A 22,891-nucleotide genomic window follows, 5' to 3' on the forward strand; every position below is an offset into this window, starting at 1 on the left:
CTTTAAATTCAAGATCAGGGTACACATTTATGAAAGAAAAACAAAAAAGATTATTATTTGCACTTCCCCGGGCAGACGGTAATAACAAAATTCATGCCATTTCTATACCAAGTACTGTTAAAATAACAGAAAGTGTTATGGAATATTCTTGAAAAACCCTATGCTGCTTAAGAGTTAAATAACAGTTTATGTTATCATAACAAAATTTGTTATTAGTGTGATATTGGTTGGAAACCAAAACACCTTTGAAATTACATTTTTTGTTATGCAAGAATACCTCCAAATGTTATTGGAATGATCGGATTAGTTGTTATAATAACAAAAAATAATAACAAAGATTTGTTCGAAGAAAACAAAAAAATGTTATCAGTTTGTTATTACAATAACAATTCAGTAACAAAAAAATATAACGACTAATAACAAATCTTGTTTTAAATAACATAAAATGTTATTGGTCAAGTATTTTCAAATTTCAAAAAAAATTATTCCCAAGTTATTTCCGTCTGCTCGGGTCCATCGTGAAACTACTTATTTTTCCAGTCATTCTTGAACGACGAAAAGGCCTACTTTTCTGGACCAAAAATAGCAGAATCGAATAGCAACCCTTTTCAAAATAAATGCTGAAAAGTTCTACTTTTCGCCACTGGAATGGATGCTGAAATGTTGAACTTTTCAGCATTAAAAAAAATACTTTTCAACATTTTTTTGATTAAAACGGTTAATTTGCAACAGACATGATCATTTGACTTATAATTCCACTCAAAGGGTGTTTTTTCGAAATTAAAAAAAATATGTTTGGATCTCGTTGCAAAACTTGAATTTTTCAGTCCTTGTCGTATTTATTCAACTCGGTGAACCTCGTTAGAAAAATGCTGAAAAAAACATCTTTTATCAACTTGATGCATAAACTACTATTTTCAATTGGCCATAAATGAACGGAAATAATTGAAACCATGCATTGTTTTCAAATAAACTCGTATTTTGAAGTTCCATTTCTTAAACTTTACAGTATTATGTTTGCAGCATAATATGAAAATTATGATACTGTTTAAATATAATATTATTGAAACTCAGCCAATTGTAGCCTGAATGTGATTCAGTGTACAAGTTTTTTTTTTAAATGAATAGCCTTTTTAAACTAAATTTGATGAATTTTGATTAAAATTTAATAATTATACGAACTATTTCAAATAAAAAGATCAGAAATTTGTTTTCACAATATTCATGTAATGCAATGATTGTTAGTTAGGTCAAAAATATTATTTATAATTTCAATAAAGCTTTAATCATCCACTGTTTTGTTAAAAATATTTAATTAACACTGATAAAGAAAATATGAACATAATATCGTATAATATATTTCGAAAACAGATACCTAATTAAAAATATGAAAAACACAGTACTGGTTGAAAACAATTTAAATTTTCGAAAAAAAAACCACTCAAATTAGGTCACTAGGCTTAGTTTAGCATTTCGCTGCACCGCGCGCGGCAGCCAAATTAGTGTTGCAAATTATGGCTTTGACCGATAACACTCCCGAAATTTGAAACTTGCGTTCTATTTACAACGCCAGGGTCGATTTGCATTTTCAAGCAGCAGCACAACGTTTGCAGTGACTGTATGGATGCGATTAGAACGCTGACGTGTGGCCCATTCTAAAGCTTCATTTGCATTATCCATGAGCTCGAATTGACTTGTAAATGGGGCATTTTTCCGCAAGTTACTGAATTAGTATGAAGGTTGTGATTAGTGCAAGTTTTTGGATTTAATTAGCTTAAATAATTTTCTTAAAACATAATATTTGCAAATTTAAATGTCCTAGCTAAGCAAAAAAATTCACCATAAGCCATCAAGAACCAACTCTCCCTCCATATCAAGCCTCTATAGCCTATCGTGACCGAGAAAATTAACGAGCCAAATAAATAAAGTCTCAAATAAGAGATCACAGATTGCGCTGCCGTCTCGGCTTCTGGAAAAACCTCAACACCCCGAAAGTTTTTTTTTCCAAGGAAAAAAGTCTACTTCAGGTTATAGTGTGAGGCTAAGGTGGTTGTAGCGAGAAGCAATTTACACTTCCGAAGCTTATTTTTTTCTTTTTTCACGCGATGGTTGGCGGCTCTTTTAAGGTGAAAATGGCCGCTGATTTTTGTAAGTTTTTGACCGTTTTTTTTGGGATTTGTGAAATTCTTTGAATTTGAATTTCTAAGAAAAAGATGAGATTCTTTGAGTTCAAAAGATGTTATTGCAAACTTTAATGCCAAGAAGTAATTAAAAACTCACTTCTCACCTTTAACTGTATCACACCACGTGGTACCACGTGCATGTTAGACGACTGTTAACTATAGTGCTCGCTCACTAAAGGCGAGTAGATTCCATTATCTGATTACAGCCGGCCGCAGTCTAGAACTGCTAAAAAAGCAGAACCCGTTAATGGATTTGCTTACTTCCAAGGCAAAGTTTCGTTCTGGAACGAAAGTCCATCCCCGCAAACTCTAGGTGTACTGACACCAATCGAGTGAAAATGAGTTGTGTTTGACGACCGTGGAAACTGCAGAGGCAGGGTTGGATTACTGCAATGTCTGGTGCAGGATCACCGCCCAAGACGGAAATGAACTTTGCAGACAGCCTTCCGGAAATGTTGGGATAAGCCGGTTTGGATGAGACGTTGTCAATCAAAAGTATCTTTATTATTTTATCAAAAGAAGGGAATATTTTTATGAGTGTAATGACATTTATACAGATTTATCCTTCTTCGTGATATCTTCAAGTCAACTTTTCACATTTTAAATTCTTCAAAGCTTCAAATCGTTAAAAAATTAAGGGTGAATCTCTATGAATTTCAAATTTTTCGTTGAAAAATTCCTTGCTTTAATAAAATATTAATAATAATCATTTCCGGAAAATGGAACAATTCTGAAGTACTGGTCATTCTGGGGAGCTAAATAAAAATAAGAATGTATTATTTGAAACAAACTAATACATCACCAAATTGCGTTTTGTTGAATCTTTTGAAATTCAACAACTTTTTCGCTAGTCCCCGAAGCAATGAACCCCAACGCACAATATTTGGGTTGCATTTTGCTGACTTCAGCACACAAAAACAGCCAAAAAAAGTCAGCAACCAAACAATCACACTTCCATTATGCACCGTTTATGGCTTGGAACGCAAAACATCTGCAGCAAAACAAACCTACAATACAATCCTCGGCCAGAGGGGAGCAAACAAACACACGCATGCAACAATCGGCCCAACAATCGACTCATGCATTTTTAATTGCTCATTAATTTCCATAAATTTGGAACACGTCAAAAGTCAACCTTCCACACATTGCACACTGGGAAAAAAGGGACCCGCAGCCCCATGAATTAGATGCCGCTGAAATTTTAACTTGGAAATATGTGTTTATTATGTAAAAAAATCCGGGGAATCGAATGGTGATGGTTTCGTCTGCCGGAGATATTGGGAATGGGTCCATTTTGCCCAAATATCCCCTAAAATGCAACCTTTTTATATTATATGCTACATTACGTGAAATACCGCAGGTTTTTAGACTTCAAAATAAGTGAACTTTATGTAAAAACCATGATAAATCGATTGGTGAAGGTTTCACGTGCCGGAGACACCGAGAAAGGTCTTATTTTGCTCCAATTAACCCTATATTCGATTTTTCATGTAATTTGCTCCACATCGTAAAGTGCCGCAGGTTTTAAGACTTCAAAATAAGTGAACTTTATGTAAAAAACTATGACAAATCGATTGGTGAAGGTTTCACGTGCCGGAGACACCGAGAAAGGTCTCATTTTGCCCCAATTAACCCTATATTAGATTTTTTCATGTAATTTGCTCCACATCGTAAAGTGCCGCAGGTTTTCAGACTTCAAAATAAGTGAACTTTATGTAAAAAACTATGACAAATCGATTGGTGAAGGTTTCACGTGCCGGAGACACCGAGAAAGGTCTCATTTTGCCCCAATTAACCCTATATTCGATTTTTTCATCTAATTTGCTCCACATCGTAAAGTGTCGCAGGTTTTCAGACTTATAAATAAGTGAACTTTATGTAAAAAACTATGACAAATATGACCCCCCCCCCCCTTCAAAATCGGTTCAAAAAATCAGGGGCAAAAAAAGTGCAACAAACTTCAAAATTTTAAAGGAAATAGAAGTCTAACCAACTGAAAACAATTAGAAAAGCATTTTCCTGCATTTAAAATCATATTTAGCATTTCTGGGATCAATAATTGGATATTTTTAAAACTAATGATTTCGAAACAACAGGGCAGGTGTAAAATAAAAATTTTAAAACACTTTTTTCATTCAAATGTTTAGAAAATAGCTTGTTATTTCAATTATATTTAATATTATATATTATTTTTTTATATATTTTTTTTATATTTTTGCTCATTTTTCCCAATAAGGCATATTTTGGGCAAACGGACTTATATCTGGTGTCTCCGGCACGTGAAACCTTCACCAATCGATTTATCATGGTTTTTTACATAAAGTTCACTTATTTTGAAGTCTGAAAACCTGCGGCACTTTACAGTGTGGAGCAAATTAGATGAAAAAATCGAATATAGGGTTAATTGGGGCAAAATGAGACCTTTCTCGGTGTCTCCGGCACGTGAAACCTTCACCAATCGATTTGTCATAGTTTTTTACATAAAGTTCACTTATTTTGAAGTCTGAAAACCTGCGGCACTTTACGATGTGGAGCAAATTACATGAAAAATTGAATATAGGGTTAATTGGGGCAAAATGAGACCTTTCTCGGTGTCTCCGGCACGTGAAACCTTCACCAATCGATTTGTCATAGTTTTTTACATAAAGTTCACTTATTTTGAAGTCTGAAAACCTGCGGCACTTTACGATGTGGAGCAAATTACATGAAAAAATCGAATATATGGTTAATTGGGGCAAAATAAGACCTTTCTCGGTGTCTCCGGCACGTGAAACCTTCACCAATCGATTTGTCATGGTTTTTTACATAAAGTTCACTTATTTTGAAGTCTGAAAACCTGCGGCACTTCACAGTGTGGAGCAAATTAGATGAAAAAATCGAAAAGCAAAGCAATCTACTTTAACGACCCCCGGGTCTTTTGTGGGCTCTGTTGCAAGTTTCTGCTCATTTCCAGGCGTCCGAAGGTTATGTGTGGTGAGTCACCCAAAACCTCTTTTACGCAAATGGACCGACGTTTTACTTCCCCATCCGATAGAAGGCGTGATCAGGCAAATCTCGTCTCGAAAAATGCCACCGGGTCCGTCTGGGATTGAACCCAGGCCATACTGGGATTTAGAGGCTACCACGCTAACCACTAAACCACCGGACCCGGATGAAAAAATCGAATATAGGGTTAATTGGGGCAAAATGAGACCTTTCTCGGTGTCTCCGGCACGTGAAACCTTCACCAATCGATTTGTCATAGTTTTTTACATAAAGTTCACTTATTTTGAAGTCTGAAAACCTGCGGCACTTTACGATGTGGAGCAAATTACATGAAAAAAACGAATATAGGGTTAATTGGGGCAAAATATGACCTTTCTCGGTGTCTCCGGCACGTGAAACCTTCACCAATCGATTTGTCATGGTTTTTTACATAAAGTTCACTTATTTTGAAGTCTGAAAACCTGCGGCACTTTACGATGTGGAGCAAATTACATGAAAAAAACGAATATAGGGTTAATTGGGGCATAATTAGACCTTTCTCGGTGTCTCCGGCACGTGAAACCTTCACCAATCGATTTGTCATGGTTTTTTACATAAAGTTCACTTATTTTGAAGTCTAAAAACCTGCGGTATTTCACGTAATGTAGCATATAATATAAAAAGGTTGCATTTTAGGGAATATTTGGGCAAAATGGACCCATTCCCAATATCTCCGGCAGACGAAACCATCACCATTCGATTCCCCGGATTTTTTTACATAATAAACACATATTTCCAAGTTAAAATTTCAGCGGCATCTAATTCATGGGGCTGCGGGTCCCTTTTTTCCCAGTGTGCATTGTGTCATGGAGGCACTTTTTTCGGCACTTCCACTAAAAGTTGCATTCAAATGACAATAACTGCGGCTGTGTATGACTTAGTGCGCACACAAACACACACAACCCCGAAAAAAAAGTGCTTTGTAGGTCAAATTGGTTCCAACCGCCGTCGATGCGCCTCTCTTTTTTCGGCAATTGAACTCAATTAGGCTTGCACGCTCACACACGTGCTTACAACAACAAATTCAAGTGCAATTTCCGCCGTGATGCGCTCGCTCGATCTATTGTTACCGACGCCGAGTGCTCATGTGTGTTTGTGTGCGGCCGGATTTGACTGTTTTCGGGTGGAATAATGCGGTTTGCTGATTTTCATTCATGAGCGCTCGCCGGATGTTGGCGACTGCATTCAGAAGGGACAGTCAAAACTTAATCAGATGCATCTCGATGGAGCGTGATTTGCAGTCGGTTTACGAATAACTTGTTCAAATATTAGTCAAGGACTAGGGGAAATATACCCATTTTCGTCACACTAAGCTGTTTGACCTTTGCAGTTTTTGAAAACGAATTGAAAAATTGAACTTGGACGAGCTTTCCGGTAAAAGTATTTTCTTGACTGAAAAATCAAGTCAAGCATTATAAAAATTGCCATAAACCACCATAAACCATATTTTTTCTACATTTTTATTTCTATAACCCCAGGGCTGCGGAGTCGGGTTATATTTCAAGCGACTCCGACTCCGACTCCGACTCTGACTTTCTGAGTTAAGCCGACTCCGGTTCCGACTCCAACTCCGGTCTACCAACTCTAGCCGACTCCGACTCCGACTCCAGCTTTCCAAAATTTGTTGACTTCGGCTCCGACTCCGACTCTGACACCTAATCTGAATTTTAAATATTAAAAAAAACACATTTTCAGCACAACAATTTTCTGAGTCAATTTGAATTTTGTTGTTTGAAAAATTGGAGCATTTTATTTACACGGAGAAAAATGAGTTCCCAAAATCGTGAACAAGCGTACATGAAAATGGGAACCACGAACAAAGTGTTCAAATTCCATGGAACGGATTTGAACACTCTGTTCGTGGTTCCCATTTTCATGAACGCTTGTTCACGATTTTGGGAACTCTTTTTTCTCCGTACATACATTTTTTAAGTTAATGAGCTAGCTACACTAATTTTCAATTATTTTTTTTTCAACAAGTTTTCATTTACTGAAAATTTTAGTAGTACAGATTTTAGTAAATTTATCTGAATTCATCAATGAGAAATTGGTGTTCAGTGACTATCAACGATACCCTGATTTTGAAAAAAAAACACCCGATTTAAGGCATTTAAAAAAAATAGACTTGTTCAACGATATTCTTTAAGGATCAACACTTTAAGAGTTTTGTAGAGAAATTGTAAACATTGGGTTAATCAATATATCTAATAAATTCAATAATTCGTATATGAAAAGTTGCATATGCGAGGCATAAGAGCGTCGGTTTAACCTATATCAAAATTAGTTGCAACTTATTTTCGACATTTTTTGTCAGCTTGAAGTGTTTCCAGCACGACACTTTGATTTGTTTTTATTTACATACAAAATGAGCATGTTGCGTTCCAAGTATAAAATTGATATAATAGTTGATAATGTTTTGAAAACATAATATTTTTTGTTAAATACTGACAGTGAGCTTTAAAATCACAAAAAAAAAATGCTTTGAAAGCATCATGATATCAGATAAAATGATAAAATCAGATACCAATTTAGTGACTCCGACTCCGACTCCAGCTATTAGAGTTTTGGCGACTCTAACTCCGACTCCAGGTCCCCAAAAAGACCCGACTCCACCGACTCCGGCTCTGACTCCGACTCCGACTCCACAGCCCTGCTATAACCGCTGTATTGGGCATAGGAAAATGGTCAATATGGAGACTTTTGAATAAATATTTAAATAACTTACGCCCTTCTCAAGTCTAATTTTCTACTACAATTGGCTCCATATACATAAAAATGGCTAATATAGGCCTAGGATAACATGTCTACAAAGTTTCAGTGAAATCGGAGAGGGTCGGGTACAAAAGTACCAGAATAATTCCAGATTTAAGCTGGAATGGCTTTAAGCTGATATTAAAAATGGGCCTAGAAAAGATATTCTTTTAATTTTATTTATTGAAGACTATAATAATAATTGATTCTAAAATATATGAGAAAATAGTTAGAATTATACTTAAATAAACTTTAAGGACAAAAACAAAATACTGAAATTCAAATAAGAACTGTTTAACATTGTTAATTAATTGAAATCAAACGAATTTGTGTTATTTTTTGCTCAAATTATCTTCCAGTTTTTTTATTTAGAAGTTTGTATTCATATATTCCCACCAATGTTTATTATCACTGCAAAGTGGTCCAAAACCAAAATCTAGCGTGACAAAATTGATAGCGGCCACACGTTAAGATTTAGAGCTTTGGTGTCTTCGTTAGTTTCAGGAATCCTAAAATATTTCAGCTAAAACTTGTTTCTTTTTTTTACAACCACCAGATCATTTTTAACATTTTTGGGGCCCTTCTAGACAACTGTAGAGCTTGTCAAAATGAACATTTTTGTTCAAGGAAAACTAATTTTGGTCAATTCTATCAAAAGTTATGGGCAAAAAACGATTTAAAAATGCTCATTTTAAAATTGAGATGAAATGAGTTTAACCAACAAGGTTTCCGAGAAATTTTCAGCAAAGAGTGCATAATTGAAAATGGGAGCGCGTGGTCATAAAAAATATTCGGAGTGAAAATTGATTTTTTTTGTGTGTGCCTTTTATTCCACATTTTTGTCGTATATTGTGTGCTTCGAGGAGAAGATTACCCTCTGAAAATGCAGCGTCATCAGTGCATAGTTGACAAAGGGAGCGCGTGGTCGTAAAAAATATTCGGAGTGAAAAGTGATTTCTTTTGTGATTTTCAAAGCCCTTCCTATATCATCGTTGATCGGAAGGCACGGCGTCGGGTGGATTGTGTTTAAATTTTTCGAATAAGGTTTTATTTTTTGCGGTGAAAAAGCCATTTCTATATAATGAACGAAAGACGCACTGACAATTTGCATCGTTGAGTTAATAGTGGAGCAAAATAACTGTGTGTGAGTGAGTTTGTGTGTTAACCAAAAAGACCTTCCCATAGCATCGTTGCTCGGAAGGCTCGCCGACGGGTCTGTTATGAAAGTCCTCCCCATAGGTCTGTTATGAAAGTCCTCCTCATAGCGTCGTAGCTCGGGAGGCATCGAAAAGCCAATACCTTATCCTACTAACCCAAAAAAAAATTAATCACGTGATGCTTGAAGGAGATGCTGTGCATTCAACGGTCTCAAGCGGTATCAACAAGTATATAGCGAAAAACTATGTGCTTGATGAGTCTGCAACTTCAACTATCGGACTAACATTCCTCCCTTTCGTTGAACTGCAGGCTTCTTGGGAGGGCGCCGGTATTGACTGATAAAGTAGAGATCTTCAGAGGTTAAACCGTGAACGGATGGTTGGCTCCCACTGATCATTTTTGATTCATTGTTTAACTTCAGCTGACCACCACCTTTTCAAGATATTCATATTTCAAAATGGCGTCTTTTTCGTCGAGTTTTGGCTATAACTTTCGTTTGAGATGTCCGATTTTCGTTCTCTTGAAAGATAAATGTGTGTTTTTATAAGCTCTACAAATGTCTAGAAGATACCAATTAGCTACGACATAAGCCTGAGTTGATAAATTCAAAAAACTCATTTTTACATCAACACCTTATAATGATATACTATAATGAATGAAACTAAATAATGAAAACTTCCCGTTTAAAGATAGAGCTTCGTAATCTTGAGCAAAGTTGCTCAGAATAGTATCTCCTACAACTTTTCTGAAGACACCGAAGCACTATCTCGTAATCCCTCCAAAATAAAAATTCTGAACCACCCTAATGTCCACCATACCAAACGATGCCCCTTTTGACCCTGATCATTTGTTTCCAAGGCACCAAAGCTCTAAATCTTATCGTGTGGACGCTATCAATTTTGTCACGCTAGATTTCGGTTTCGGACCACTGTGCACTGATTTATTGAAAGAGATTTGAAGATTTGAAGATTTGAAGATTTGAAGATTTGAAGATTTGAAGATTTGAAGATTTGAAGATTTGAAGATTTGAAAATTTGAAGATTTGAAGATTTGAAGATTTGAAGATTTGAAGCTTTGAAGATTTGAAGATTTGAAGATTTGAAGATTTGAAGATTTGAAGATTAAAATTTGTAAAATTTGAAGATTTAAAGAAAAGTTTGAAAATACCAATTAATTGTAATATATTTTCTGCGATAATCGCCGAAAAAAATAACCAGGAATCGACAACGATGATGATAAACATAACAGATAGAGATTATTTGGTGGCTTACCTCTTAATTAGAGCGAGTGAGATCTGTAAAAGAAAAATAATACACTTATTAGTTTTTTTAGATAATAAATAAATGGTTACATGCCCCTAATTTGGGATCACTATTATTGACGAAAAAATTATTTTCAATATTTTCAATAATAAATTTATGGTATTTTTTCGGGATATGAAATAAGTAGTGATAAGAAAAAAATATCATTGTTTTTTTATCTTCATTCTTATAAATAGCAAATGTTTTGACAATGTTGCCGTAATTCTGCTTTAAGTACACAATTGAAGCAAAATTAAAAACTGTGAAACCAATAAAAACAAGATTTCAAACTAGATGCCTAGCTTGACCACATCGATAAATCCCCCGAGACACACTCAAAAAATCATTAACATATCATTTCAATAAACATTGACCCTTCCATTTAGAGCCAATCTGGGAACATTTTCCCCATTTTTTTTTTAAATGACCATTCTGCAGCGTCAAAACTACCTCCCTCAGGATTAATCCTGAAGCTAAATTTAATTATCATCCAACACTAGAGGGCAGCACTGTCCGAAGCTCCATTTCGGATCCAGAATGAACCCAAAAACGAGCCTGCCGTTAAACTAATTTCAATGGCTTTCCCGTGTTCAAAGAATGGGTGGTTAAAACAGTTTTAACGACAACCATTGTCCTGACGAAGCCTAATGCGTTTAAAAATAGTCCATTAAAATAATTCCTGCAATCCTGAAATCCTGCGTGCATTCCCCAAAAAGCAAAAAAAAAAAACTTTGAAGATGAATCCTTTTCCGGAAGACAGCCACTCTCTCAAGCAGTTAAAAATAATTTTTATTTCCCCAACAGCAAACGGCTCTTTTAACGGGAACATGGCCTGCGGCCATAACCGGGACTTCCTGGGCCAGTTCTGTGTTGCTCATTATCTTTACGATTATTGACAGTGCGTTGACCAGGAAGGCTTAGGCTAGTTTTGCTCCAGCAATACACCTGAGATTTAAGGGAAATGGGTTGTGAAATTGACGTGAAGAGCTTTTTTACTGTGGGCGATGGAGACGCCTGATTCTTTGGCGGTAGGGAATATAAGCTTATCAGTTGGTTGTTTTAGATAAAACTTTCCTTTTGGAATTGTGCTGAGGCTATTTCTGGTTTTGCGATTTTAAATTACACCTCATTTGGAGATGCTCTAATTATCCATTTATTCGTTGTTTGATATTTCTATGGAGATGCCCTTAGAGTTTTGCATTACAAAAAATATTGAGCAATATATTATTTTAATCACTTCACGGTGGCGACGTCCTTAAAAAATAACAAAACTAATCAAAAAAACATTTAATTGAAAAAAAAATAACTCAAATATGAAAAAAAACTTGAAATCTAAAAAATAAACTGACAATTTCAAATTTAGATCTTTTTAAATAAATTGTTGCAAACCACGGTGGAGATGCCCTAAACAGTTGCTACTTTCCGAAGAATTTCGTTCTTCCTTAAAGGGTTTTCAAATCAGTGCGGAAGGGAAAAAGTTTTTCCTTTCTGTTCCTTTTTTCCTCGATCATCGAGACCATGTTGTTCACAACAAACACACACACTCTTGTGCGCGCACACACACACAGAAACACACAAAGTGTAATAAATATTGAAAGTTTGCTAATATTTTTCCGGCCGCGAAGACAAGCCGGCTCGTGCCGATTTTTTTGCCACGTTCAGCAGTTTGTGAATGGTGGTACGGGGTGCGTTTAGTGGTTGACAAATTTCGTAGGGCTTTATGTCGAATTTTTGGAAACGTTTCAATAAACGCACCCATCGCGACATGGTCGCGCAGTCGAAAATAAATGCAAATATTCGTTGCGAAAACAAAAAAGTGGTAGAACTTTTTTTGTGCCTCTTTTCCGCACATTTCAATAACTTTCGGATTGTTTTCCGCTCAAAATAGCAACGACAATAAATTATTAAGAAATTTTCTTGTTTTTTTCTCTTGCTTATTTTGGTTAGGCTCGAAAAACTGTTCAAGTTCGCATTAGGCCCATATTTTACCTTAACGAATTTCCACAACGTGGAAAATGACACACATGTACGTAACAAGTGCAATAGAAAAAGAAAAGAAGGTCCTTTTGCATGTCAAGTGGAAGCGACTTTTGTTTGGGAAAATCTTGCTGCTTTCCACTTAGGGTCCTGCCACTTGGGCTTTTAAGTACAAAACAAGCCAAGTAAGGACGAGATTTGACAAGGTTGACTATGTTTAAGAAGGGGCACTTCTTGAGAGGTAAAGGACATAATCTGGTTTGTTGAAATTAATAACAAAAAATATGATTATTAGGTTAAAACTGTAATGGCAACTATAAAATCTAATTTTCTCCCTATTTGTAATCAAATCAGCAAAAAGAATAATGAACAAACTGTTTCATGTTTAACACGAATTAAAAAATAATGATCAAAACAACACACAATGTTATAAGAGATGAAAATACTAAAAATATCCTGTAGAAACGTTAAATTCGCAAATTACAAAATGCGGTTAAAATATGTTTATTTGATTAAGCTACAAATTATAAATTATTTTCCTTCTAAAAATAATTGCATTGATTTTTCAAGGAGTATTAAGTTGGAAAAAGACTAAATAGTAACAAGATTACCTATATAATTTCCAATAAAATTTCTGACTTTCTAATTATTTGATACTTTAACTCATCAAAAAAAACCAACAAAATTATATTTAAGCATTGAAGGAATATATTGTCCAAAAACTTCCACCGAAAACCATCCAGCACCATAACAAATACACAAATACACCCTCTATTATTTGCATGCGTTTGCGAGTTTTCCGCTTTTTTTTTGCTTTTTCCGCAGATTTCCACCCCGATAAAAACATGAACGACCAGAAGCGAAAAAAAACAACAACCTCCTCCCACCAACCTCCACCCCCAAATTTCCATCGAGCAGCCACACAATTCAAGAATGATAACAGAGCTGAACAAATGTGCGAACGCCGCAACCAACGGCAATACAACAACAAAAAAAAACTGTTCTAAATAACAACAAAGCGCAGCACAAACCACCCACCCAGCACAGGAGCTCCACCATTATGCAAGAAGTGAGGTGGGGAGAAGGCTGGGTGGCATCCGCGTGCGGCGGCGGCAGCAGCAGAAGGAAAATAAGCAACACACGGGAAAAAAGAAGGAGAAGACAAAAAAAAGAAACATTTTTCAAGCGCAACCGGCAGGATTCGATGTCCTTGTATATACGATTGGGCATGTGAAACTGGGTGTTTGTGTGCACTGTGTTTGCGCTTTCACTTTCACTTTCTCGGGCCGCCCACGCCACCCAGTGGAGGCTGAAGCTGTATTATGTCATGCCAGTAGGGTGGGTGATTTGAGGGATCTGTTTTGGAACATGTTCTCTTGGTAGACAAAATTTGGTAGTTTTAATATGAAAAATACTAATTATTCAAACGAAAGTGACAGCTTGTTTTGAAATCTTTGTTTATAGAAATAAAAATTGAAAAATCAAATTGCTTAGTTAAAAGTATCCATTAAAATTATAGTTATTATACAAAACCTCACCCTAACGTGATTCAGAAATAGTAATGAATTTGCACTTGTTAATAACAATAAAATAAATCTATGAATTTATGCCGCATTCTTGCCTCAAGGCTCATATTCAAATTACAAAATTGAATATCAGTGATTTTGTTTTGTATTTTTGATAAAATTAATTGTGTTTGGTAAAAATACATAATTGGTCATCGTAATTTAAATTTTCTGATTTTTTTTTATTTTGTTTAAAAAATATATGATCAAGCGAAAAATAATAAGTATTTTAATGAATCGTTTGCATCAAAAATAAATGAAAAAGAAACAAGTTCTCTAAATTTTCGTAATTTTTAACTAAAAATGGATTACTCCATGAAAAATTAAAAAACCCTATTTCAAAAAGTAAACCCTTGCAAAGCAAATAAATGGTTTGTCAATATTCCTTCAAGGATACTTTTAATCTTTTATCTACTTAAAAAAATCTCTTATCTACTAAAAACATAAAAAAATAAAATAAAAGATGGGGATATAGTTTGACAGATTCGACGTAAAAAGTTGCTTATTACAGTTGAAAAAAAAACTAATGAAATTTTGTTTGAAAGAAACTTTACAATTATTGTAAATCGTCACTTTCAACCTGGTCTCTTATCAAATTATAGTAGTTTTTTATATTTAAATCAAAAAACACAATAAAAAAATTTAATTATGGAAGTTTGAAAAAGTTGGAGGAGGAATATTCCTTCCTTTTGGTTGTAATTTTACCTCAATTTATGTAGAATATGTGAAATTACCAAGGATGTAAATAAACGATAAAATTATCTAATTATCGATAGTTCTATCATTATAGTTATTTCGATAATTCAATATGCGATAACCTTAGCAACAATAACGGACGATAACTTATTTTCAATATATTTCTAAGATTGACTTTTTCAAAGCAATCACTTAAAATACAGCAATTCCCCACGAAAACAGCTTGATTCGAAAAAAAAGTTTTCCGATCGAGCTCATTTTTTTTCTGGGGGATCCTTGGCCAAAATAATTAGACCAGAATTTTTTATTTTGGCCATTAGGGTGACCTACGCCGTGTTAGGGTGGTTCAAAAAATGGCAATTTTCGTCGATTTTCGCAAAAACCACTTTTTTCAAAAAGTCATATCTCCAATCCATTTCATCCGATTTTAGCTGTCCTAGACGCAAAAGAAAGGTGATTAGTTTGGCTATTTGGGAAAAATAGTAAGAAGTTTCAAAAATCCAGCTTAACATTTGAAAAGGTCGTATGAAAACTTAAAATGCTGTTTTGAAGATCTCGGGACCAAACAGCCTATGTCTGAAAATATTTTTATCGGATTCCACGGAAAATTTCACATGACATATCAACAAATGGTGAAGTTCTGTTTTCGATACTCTGAGATACAATTTTTTGAAAATAAAAACTGAATTTTTCGACGCGCCACGCGCAAAAATGGAAAAATGACGAAAACGGGAAAAAACGACATTTTTCACTAAAACTGTGATAACTTTAAAATTTCAGCGATGACCTATACTGCCCCTGATCGCATAAATGTCCCATATGCATTTTCATCGTTTTTGAGTGATTGATGCAGTTTTGTTCAAAATCGTGAGATCTTTCAGAAAAGCATATAACATCCAATACTTTGTTCTAGAAATCAGGAGGAAATCCAGTTTTTTCGCGAAAACTTAACACATAGCCTTATGTGTGGGACAAACTTCAAATGCGTTTTTCTCAGCTTGCTGTTTTTGCATATGGGACATTTATGCGAACATGGGCAGTATATATGTTATGGCACCAAAAGTTGCGTCCTTTAATAACAAAAATTTTGGTACCCTAACATGTATAGGTCATCGCTGACATTTTAAAGTTATCGCAGTTTTAGTGAAAAAAGTCGATTTTTTCCCGTTTTCGTCATTTTCCCATTTTTGCGCGTGGCGCGTCGAAAAATCCAGTTTTTATTTTCAAAAAATCGTATTTCAGAGTATCGAAAATATAACTTCACCATTTTTTGATATGTTATGTGAAATTTTCCGAGGAATCCGATAAAGATATTTTCAGACATAGGCTCTTTAATCCCGAGACCTTCAAAACAGTTATTTTATGTTTTCATTCAACCTTTTTTTTAGATTTTTGAAACTTCTTACTATTTTTCCCAAGTAGCCAAACTAATCACCTTTCTTTTGCGTCTAGGACAGCTAAAATCGGATGAATTGGCGCGGAGATATGATTTTTTGAAAAAAGTGGTTTTTGCGAAAATCGACGAAAATTGCCAGTTTTCGAACCACCCTAACACGGTGTAGGTCACCCTAATGACCAAACAAAAAAATACGGGTCTAATTATTTCGGCAAAGGATCCCCCAGAAAAATTTTGAGCCCGATCGGAGAACTTTTCTTTCGAATCAAGCTGTTTTCGTAGGGAATTGCTGAATATATAGTATCGTAAGTTTACAAAAAAAATAGCAAAATACAGTACTTTTTGAAAATACTCAAATTTTATTTTTTTGCAATATGGGTTTGGAGCGAAATTGTATGTTCATTTTTTTAAACTGTGATCTAGTTTCAGCTTTTTCTATTTCTATCCCCTTTCCTTTGCAATTTCAGTAAGTTTTTTTTCTAATTTTTCTTACTCTTGGTAATCTCTTAGTCATAAGCAATAATTGTTCCAAAATGGATTGAGATTTAAAATCGAATATCGAATATACTAAAATTTTAATGAAAAATTCAGTATTCTGCTAATAAAGTATTTTTAGAAATTTTAATTAAGTGAAAATACAAGCAAAAATATTCGCTATGTTTGATACCCATATTGCAAATTATAAAATTTGAGTAATTTCAAAATTACCATATTTTGTAAAAAAAAATCGATATTCTGTCAAAATTTAACTGGTTTTTTAAATATTTGATAATGTTAAAATGCTTAAAAAATATCGCACCGTTTAATACTCAAATTGCAAATTATAAAATTTTAGTAGTTTCGTAAATTTTTTTGAAAATTTGAGTATTTCACAAAAAAAAAAAGTTTTTTTTTGAAGTGAAAATGCACACACAATTTTGCTTCGTTCGCCCTTATTGCAAATAAAGAAAATTTGAATGTTTTCAAAATATACTGTATTTTGTGAAATTTGGTGAGTATTTATACTTTGAAACATACTACATTATCAAACTTTATATTCTTTGTGAATGAAGTGGAAATTTAACAAGATGTGGTTGGATTAAGTCAATTTTACAAAGATTTTATGAATGAGTTATCGTTAGTTTTAATGATAAAAAATCTGTCAGCGTTACCCCATGAAAGATCACCATGATTTTTTTTTCTTTTGTAGAATATGAAAATGTTTCGGTTTAAAATTTTAATCAAAGTCCGTCGAGTACAGTATAAGTGTGATTAAACCGCTAAAAAAGATTTTTGTTGCTTGCCAAACAAAAAAAATGTTTGGAATACATTAGTTTCAGAGCATTAAAAAAACAAGAAAGATTATCAAGAACAACCCTTTTTTTAATATTTTTCAATTGAAATACAAATGGGTAGTTAAAAACAGCCAAATATTATTATTTATTTCTTTTATATTTCATCACAACTTTAAAAAAATATTATGGAAATCAATTTTTATTTAAATTCCAACATTCAGAAACAAGTTGTTGATTTTTATTAGTAATAAATTGAAAATCATTCAACGGAATTCAACTTAATTGCCTTCATTTATGATCAAAGGGTGTATGGCTGTTATTTCGAAATTTAAGTTTAATTTTAGTGATAATAAAATAAGGATTATTGATTTAAAATTTCATCAAATGTATTAAATTTGCACTTTCATCAAATTTTCCCATCCCACTGTGCACCAGGAACAGTTGCTCGTTAACGGAGAAGGCAAACTGCACTGCACACTGGAGCCAATCCTACAGCTCGTTTGGAGCAAATTTTGGGTGGGGAAGTGGGGGGAAAATGCGGCTGACTTATGTAAACCCGCTAGTCCTTTTCCCCTAGCGCACATACCCAGATTGGACCAAGAGATAGCAGCAGTGGTCGCGTCCAAGGATACGACCATCCTAAAGGGGGGATGGGTCGGAAAAACGTGCGCGCCGATTTAGTTCAAGAGCAACACAACGCACACACAGATGTGCTGACAAAAGTGGGTGGTTTGGTTGGGGAAGGGGGGGGGTCGATTTTGTTTTTCATTCATTGGCTTATGTACTCTACACAAGTGGGGAGAAGGGGAGGACTTCTCGCGCACACACCGCAACCGGTTCTCTCGCAGGAAGTTTGTTTTCCTCCAGCAGCTGGCCTCACCGTCGTGCGTGTGTATGGGTGGTGGAGACTCTGCCGCACTCATACAGATTCAAAGTGTTAAAATCAGATATGGCACCAATACAGAGGGAGAATGCGGAACTGCCATCATGCTCAGCTCTTTTCTGGGTGTGAGAGACTGTTTGTGTGGGTATTGTATACAGGATGCTTTTGGAAAACTGGGAAACTGGGTGGAGAGAGACGAGATAGAGAGAGGTAACGACTGTGGGAAAGCGCAGGGAAAATGTGAAAAGTGAAAGTGATGCAGCACAAAAAAGTGAACTCGGAAGAAGAAAATCCGTTGTCCTTGTGCTCAAACTCTGACATTTTCCTGGGTTGAAATTGGGTGGTTCTTCTTTGTTGAAAAGTAAGTTCAAATATCCAAGTTAAAATCTATTAAAAGAAACTTGCGATTTCAACTAAAGTTGAAAAACCATCAAATTTGATTCAAAAAATCAAAATGATCAATTTCGGTACTATAAGCTACAAAAATTTCAAAGTAATACCACAAACATTTCAAACTCTCTAGAATCCTCTTCTTCAACCTAATCCTAATCCCCCAAAGTTGATGTTGTCAAACTCTGACATTTTCCTGGGTTGAAATTGGGTGGTTCTTCTTTGTTGAAAAGTAAGTTCAAATATCCAAGTTAAAATCTATTAAAAGAAACTTGCGATTTCAACTAAAGTTGAAAAACCATCAAATTTGATTCAAAAAATCAAAATGATCAATTTCGGTACTATAAGCTACAAAAATTTCAAAGTAATACCACAAACATTTCAAACTCTCTAGAATCCTCTTCTTCAACCTAATCCTAATCCCCCAAAGTTGATGTTGTTTTCCCATATCGCAAGCAAAATATGCGTTTCCCATCACCAGGAGTGCAAAAAAAGGCTAATGATGCCGCCTTTTTCCTTGAGACGCAAGCAAAATAAACAGATCCGTAAGGAGAAGCTCGCTTTTCCCATGAAAGTCAGAGCATCTTCGTATGTATATGTGTGGGAGGGTGGGAGTCAAGGTTTGTTGTGAACGCGAGCTTGTTTTGCTTCCAAGGTTTTTTTTTCTTGCCGCCTTCTTCTCAGACTGGGAAAAAGTTTTGCGATTAGGTTCCGCGAAAAATGCGTAAATAAAGGCCCCACCAGACAGTGGCAGCCTTCGTGGAACTCTGATTTACGAGCCACGGTCGACGATGAGGATCTGTCATGAGGGTTGTTTTCTTTTTTTTTCTTGGTTCGTATTTTTGTCAAGACTTTCCCAGCTGTGCTGGGGAGTTTTCCCGGCGCAACGCATGAATGAAGAGACAATTTGAACGAATTAGCTTGAATTGAAGGTTGTGAATTTTCGAGGAATGTTTCTCGTTTTTGAAATCTTGAATTTCCGAAGAATTTTATTATTTTGGGAAAATTTCAAACTATGCTTATATCAAATCAATCCGATCTCTTCAAAACCTGTTTGACAATCTTGGAGTTCACCAATCTTCAATCTGATAATTATTTAGAATATCATAATCTAAAACCCAAAAATCGTACAGTCTTGAAATTTTACATTTTGATCTAGCTTCATAGACAGTCAATATTGTAAATGTTACCAAGATAAGAGATTTACAGTCTGACAATTTTACAGTCAGTCAGTCTTACAGTTATTCAATTAGCAATCCCAGCCCAAAACAGAAATTTTTTAGGCACTTTTTTCTCGACCCTCTCCGATTTCAATGAAACTTTGTAGACATGTAATCCTACGCTTATATAAGCCATTTTTGTGTATATGGAGCCAGTTACACTCGATAATGACATTTGAAGAGGGCGTACGTGTTTTCAATATTTTTTGTATTTCGTAATTTAAATATTGCTGTATCTCGAAGCCGTTGCATCGTATCAAAAAGTGGTCAAAGACAAACTTGTAGGAAATTTGACGGGCTTTCCGAAAAATACACTGAAAGAAAAAAGCACGCCACTTTTATGAGATTTTTTGATTTTAAAGTTTAAAAGTCAAATTTGAAGGTGAGCCCACGATTTTTTTTCGTTCAAAATTTTTATGAAAATAGCCTAAGATGTTGCAAAAAGGCTCACGAAAAATGCAGGATGGAGCAACTCACCTAAAAAAATACAAAAATCATTTACTGAAACTGTTTTTTTTAAGTACTCTAAACGTCAAAATTTTCAAAAGCCGAATACGGGAATCGATTCTCCAGACAATTTTACATAAAAGTCTCCATATTGACCATTGTCCTAAGTCCAATCCTTGTGAAGTTACAGCGGTTTTAACAATAAAATTGTTGAAAAATAGGTATTTTGATGGTTTTTGGCAATTTCTATAAGACGGACTTGATTTTTAAGTTTCGAAAATATTTTTACCGAAAAGCTTGTCCAATTTCCCATAAGTTTGTCTTTGACCACATTTCAATTGGATGTATGGGCTTATAGATATATGCTAATTACATTGCTCATAATTCAAACATAACATTTTTTCAATGTAGTAAAGTAACCTGGATAATAAATTAGCTTATACCTGTAAGCCCATACATCCAATTGAAATGTGATCAGAGACAAACTTATGGGAAATTGGACGAGCTTTTTGGTAAAAATATTTTCGAAACTGAAAAATCAAGTCCGGCTTATAGAAATTGCCAAAAACCACCAAAGAAATCTTGGGCTCACCTTCAAATTTGACTTTTAAACTTAAAAATCAAAAAATCTCATAAAAGTGGAGTGTTTTTTTCTTTCAGTGTATTTTTTTCGGAAAACCCGTCAAATTTCCTACAAGTTTGTTTTTGACCACTTTTTGATACGATGCAACGGCTTCGAGATACAGTAATTTTTAAATTACGAAATACAAAAATATTGAAAACACGCACGCCCTTCTCAAATGTCATTATCGAGTGTTACTGGCTCAATATACACAAAAATGGCTTATATATGCCTAGGATAACATGTCTACATTGTTTTATTGAAATCGGAGAGGGTCGGGTACAACCGATTCCCTATTTGACATGGAATTGCTCCAATATAAAATTTTGACAATTTTACACTCTCAGCATCTTACAGTCCTGCAATATTACAGTCTGTAAACTTTACAGTCTGTCATTTTTTTAGTCTGTCATTTTTTCAGTCTGTCATTTTTTCAGTCTGTCATTTTTTCAGTCTGTCAATTTTACAGTCTGACAATTTTAGAGTCTGACAATTTTACAGTCTGTCAATTTTGCAGTCTGTCAATTTTACAGTCTGTCAATTTTACAGTCTGTCAATATTAGAGTCGTTCGATTTCGCAGTCTGTCAATTTTACTTTCTTTCGATTTTACAGTCTGCCAATTTTACAGTCTGTCAATCGTACAGTTTGTAAATTTTACAGTCTGTCAATTTTACAATCTGACAACTTTACAGTTTGTCAATTTTACAGTCTGTATATTTTACATTCTGACAATTTTTATAGCCTGTCAATTTCCAATCTGTTGATTTAACAGTCTGACAATTTTACAGTCTGTAAATTTTACAGTCTTTCAATTTTACAATCCCTCAATTTTAAAGTTTATCAATTTTACAGTCTGCTGATTTTACAGTTTATCAATTTTACAGTATGTAAATGTTCAAAAAAAATGTGTAAATGTTACAGTCTGTAAATTTCACAATCTGTCAATTTTAGAATCTGTAAATTTCACAATCGGTCAATTTTACAGTCTGTGAATTTTACAACCTGTCAATTTTACATTGTGTCAATTCTACAATCTATCAATTTTAAGGTCTGTCAATTTTATAGTCTGTCAATTTTACATTGATTTACAATTTTATAGTCTGTCGATTTTACAGTCTGACAATTGTAAAACACATACTGTAAAAGTATCACAATTTTACAGTCACACAGACTGTTAAAAATCTGGCAGTTTTACAGTTCTACAATATTATACTATGATAATTTTACAGTACTTAATAGTTATAGTCTGACATTTTTAATTCTGACAATCACTCAATATTACATTCTGACTATTTTACAGTCTACCAATCTTACTTGGATATAACAAGCAAGTTCTTCACCACAGTATCTTACTGATCATTAATTGTACCGTCCGGAACTCCCAACCATATTACTCAACTCAAATTCAACTGAAGTCGGTTCACCTTGAGGACACTTGGACCGAAAATAGCTGCACACAGAACAAACGACTGCCCATTCATTATCCAAAAGCCACAAAACCAGTCCTCCCCCACAAGGTCAAAATAGACACGTACAGGTAATTTCCCAAACGCAACTCAACAAGAAAGCGAAAACCCTCCAGAACAAAGAACGGAGCAAATGCACCACCCCCTGACCCTCCCAAAAAACGGCTCTGTTGCGTCCGACCCGGGTATCGATTTTCCTCGACAAACTAATTTATTCAAATTAGTCCACCTTGAACCGGCAAAGTCCGGCGTCCAACTGCGTAACTTCCACGTTGAACCAGGTGATTTACGAGCCCGCACGAGAAAATCGAACAATTTGACTTTTTGAAACAACGAGAAAGCTTTCCAGCATCGAAAGCGGAAGCTTCATCCATTATTTAGACGGCCTCCTTGAGAGTGGCGGAGTCCTCCCACGCAACTTTTGGAACACGGTTGAAAACTGTCACAGCTGTGTGAGTTGGGTTTTGAATTTTTCAAAGCTTAAAGTTTGGGAATGGGGGGGAGGTTTCGGAAGCACTCTAGCTCGGCGTGCGGTCC

The 22,891-nt window shown here is 34.9% G+C and overlaps 1 protein-coding gene across 3 annotated transcripts in view; it reads right to left on the bottom strand.

The window, feature by feature from the left end:
* Positions 1–22,891, bottom strand: part of LOC6041960 (zinc finger protein chinmo) — a 147,530-nt gene that overhangs the window by 73,098 nt on the left and 51,541 nt on the right. For all 3 annotated transcript variants that reach the window (XM_038258431.1, XM_038258432.1, XM_038258430.1), the window contains exon 2: positions 10,388–10,410. The gene's annotated coding sequence lies outside the window, so the exon portion shown is untranslated. The remainder of the gene's footprint in view (positions 1–10,387; positions 10,411–22,891) is intronic.

Source organism: Culex quinquefasciatus, chromosome 2, assembly GCF_015732765.1.
Source record: "Culex quinquefasciatus strain JHB chromosome 2, VPISU_Cqui_1.0_pri_paternal, whole genome shotgun sequence".
NCBI lineage: Eukaryota > Metazoa > Arthropoda > Insecta > Diptera > Culicidae > Culex > Culex quinquefasciatus.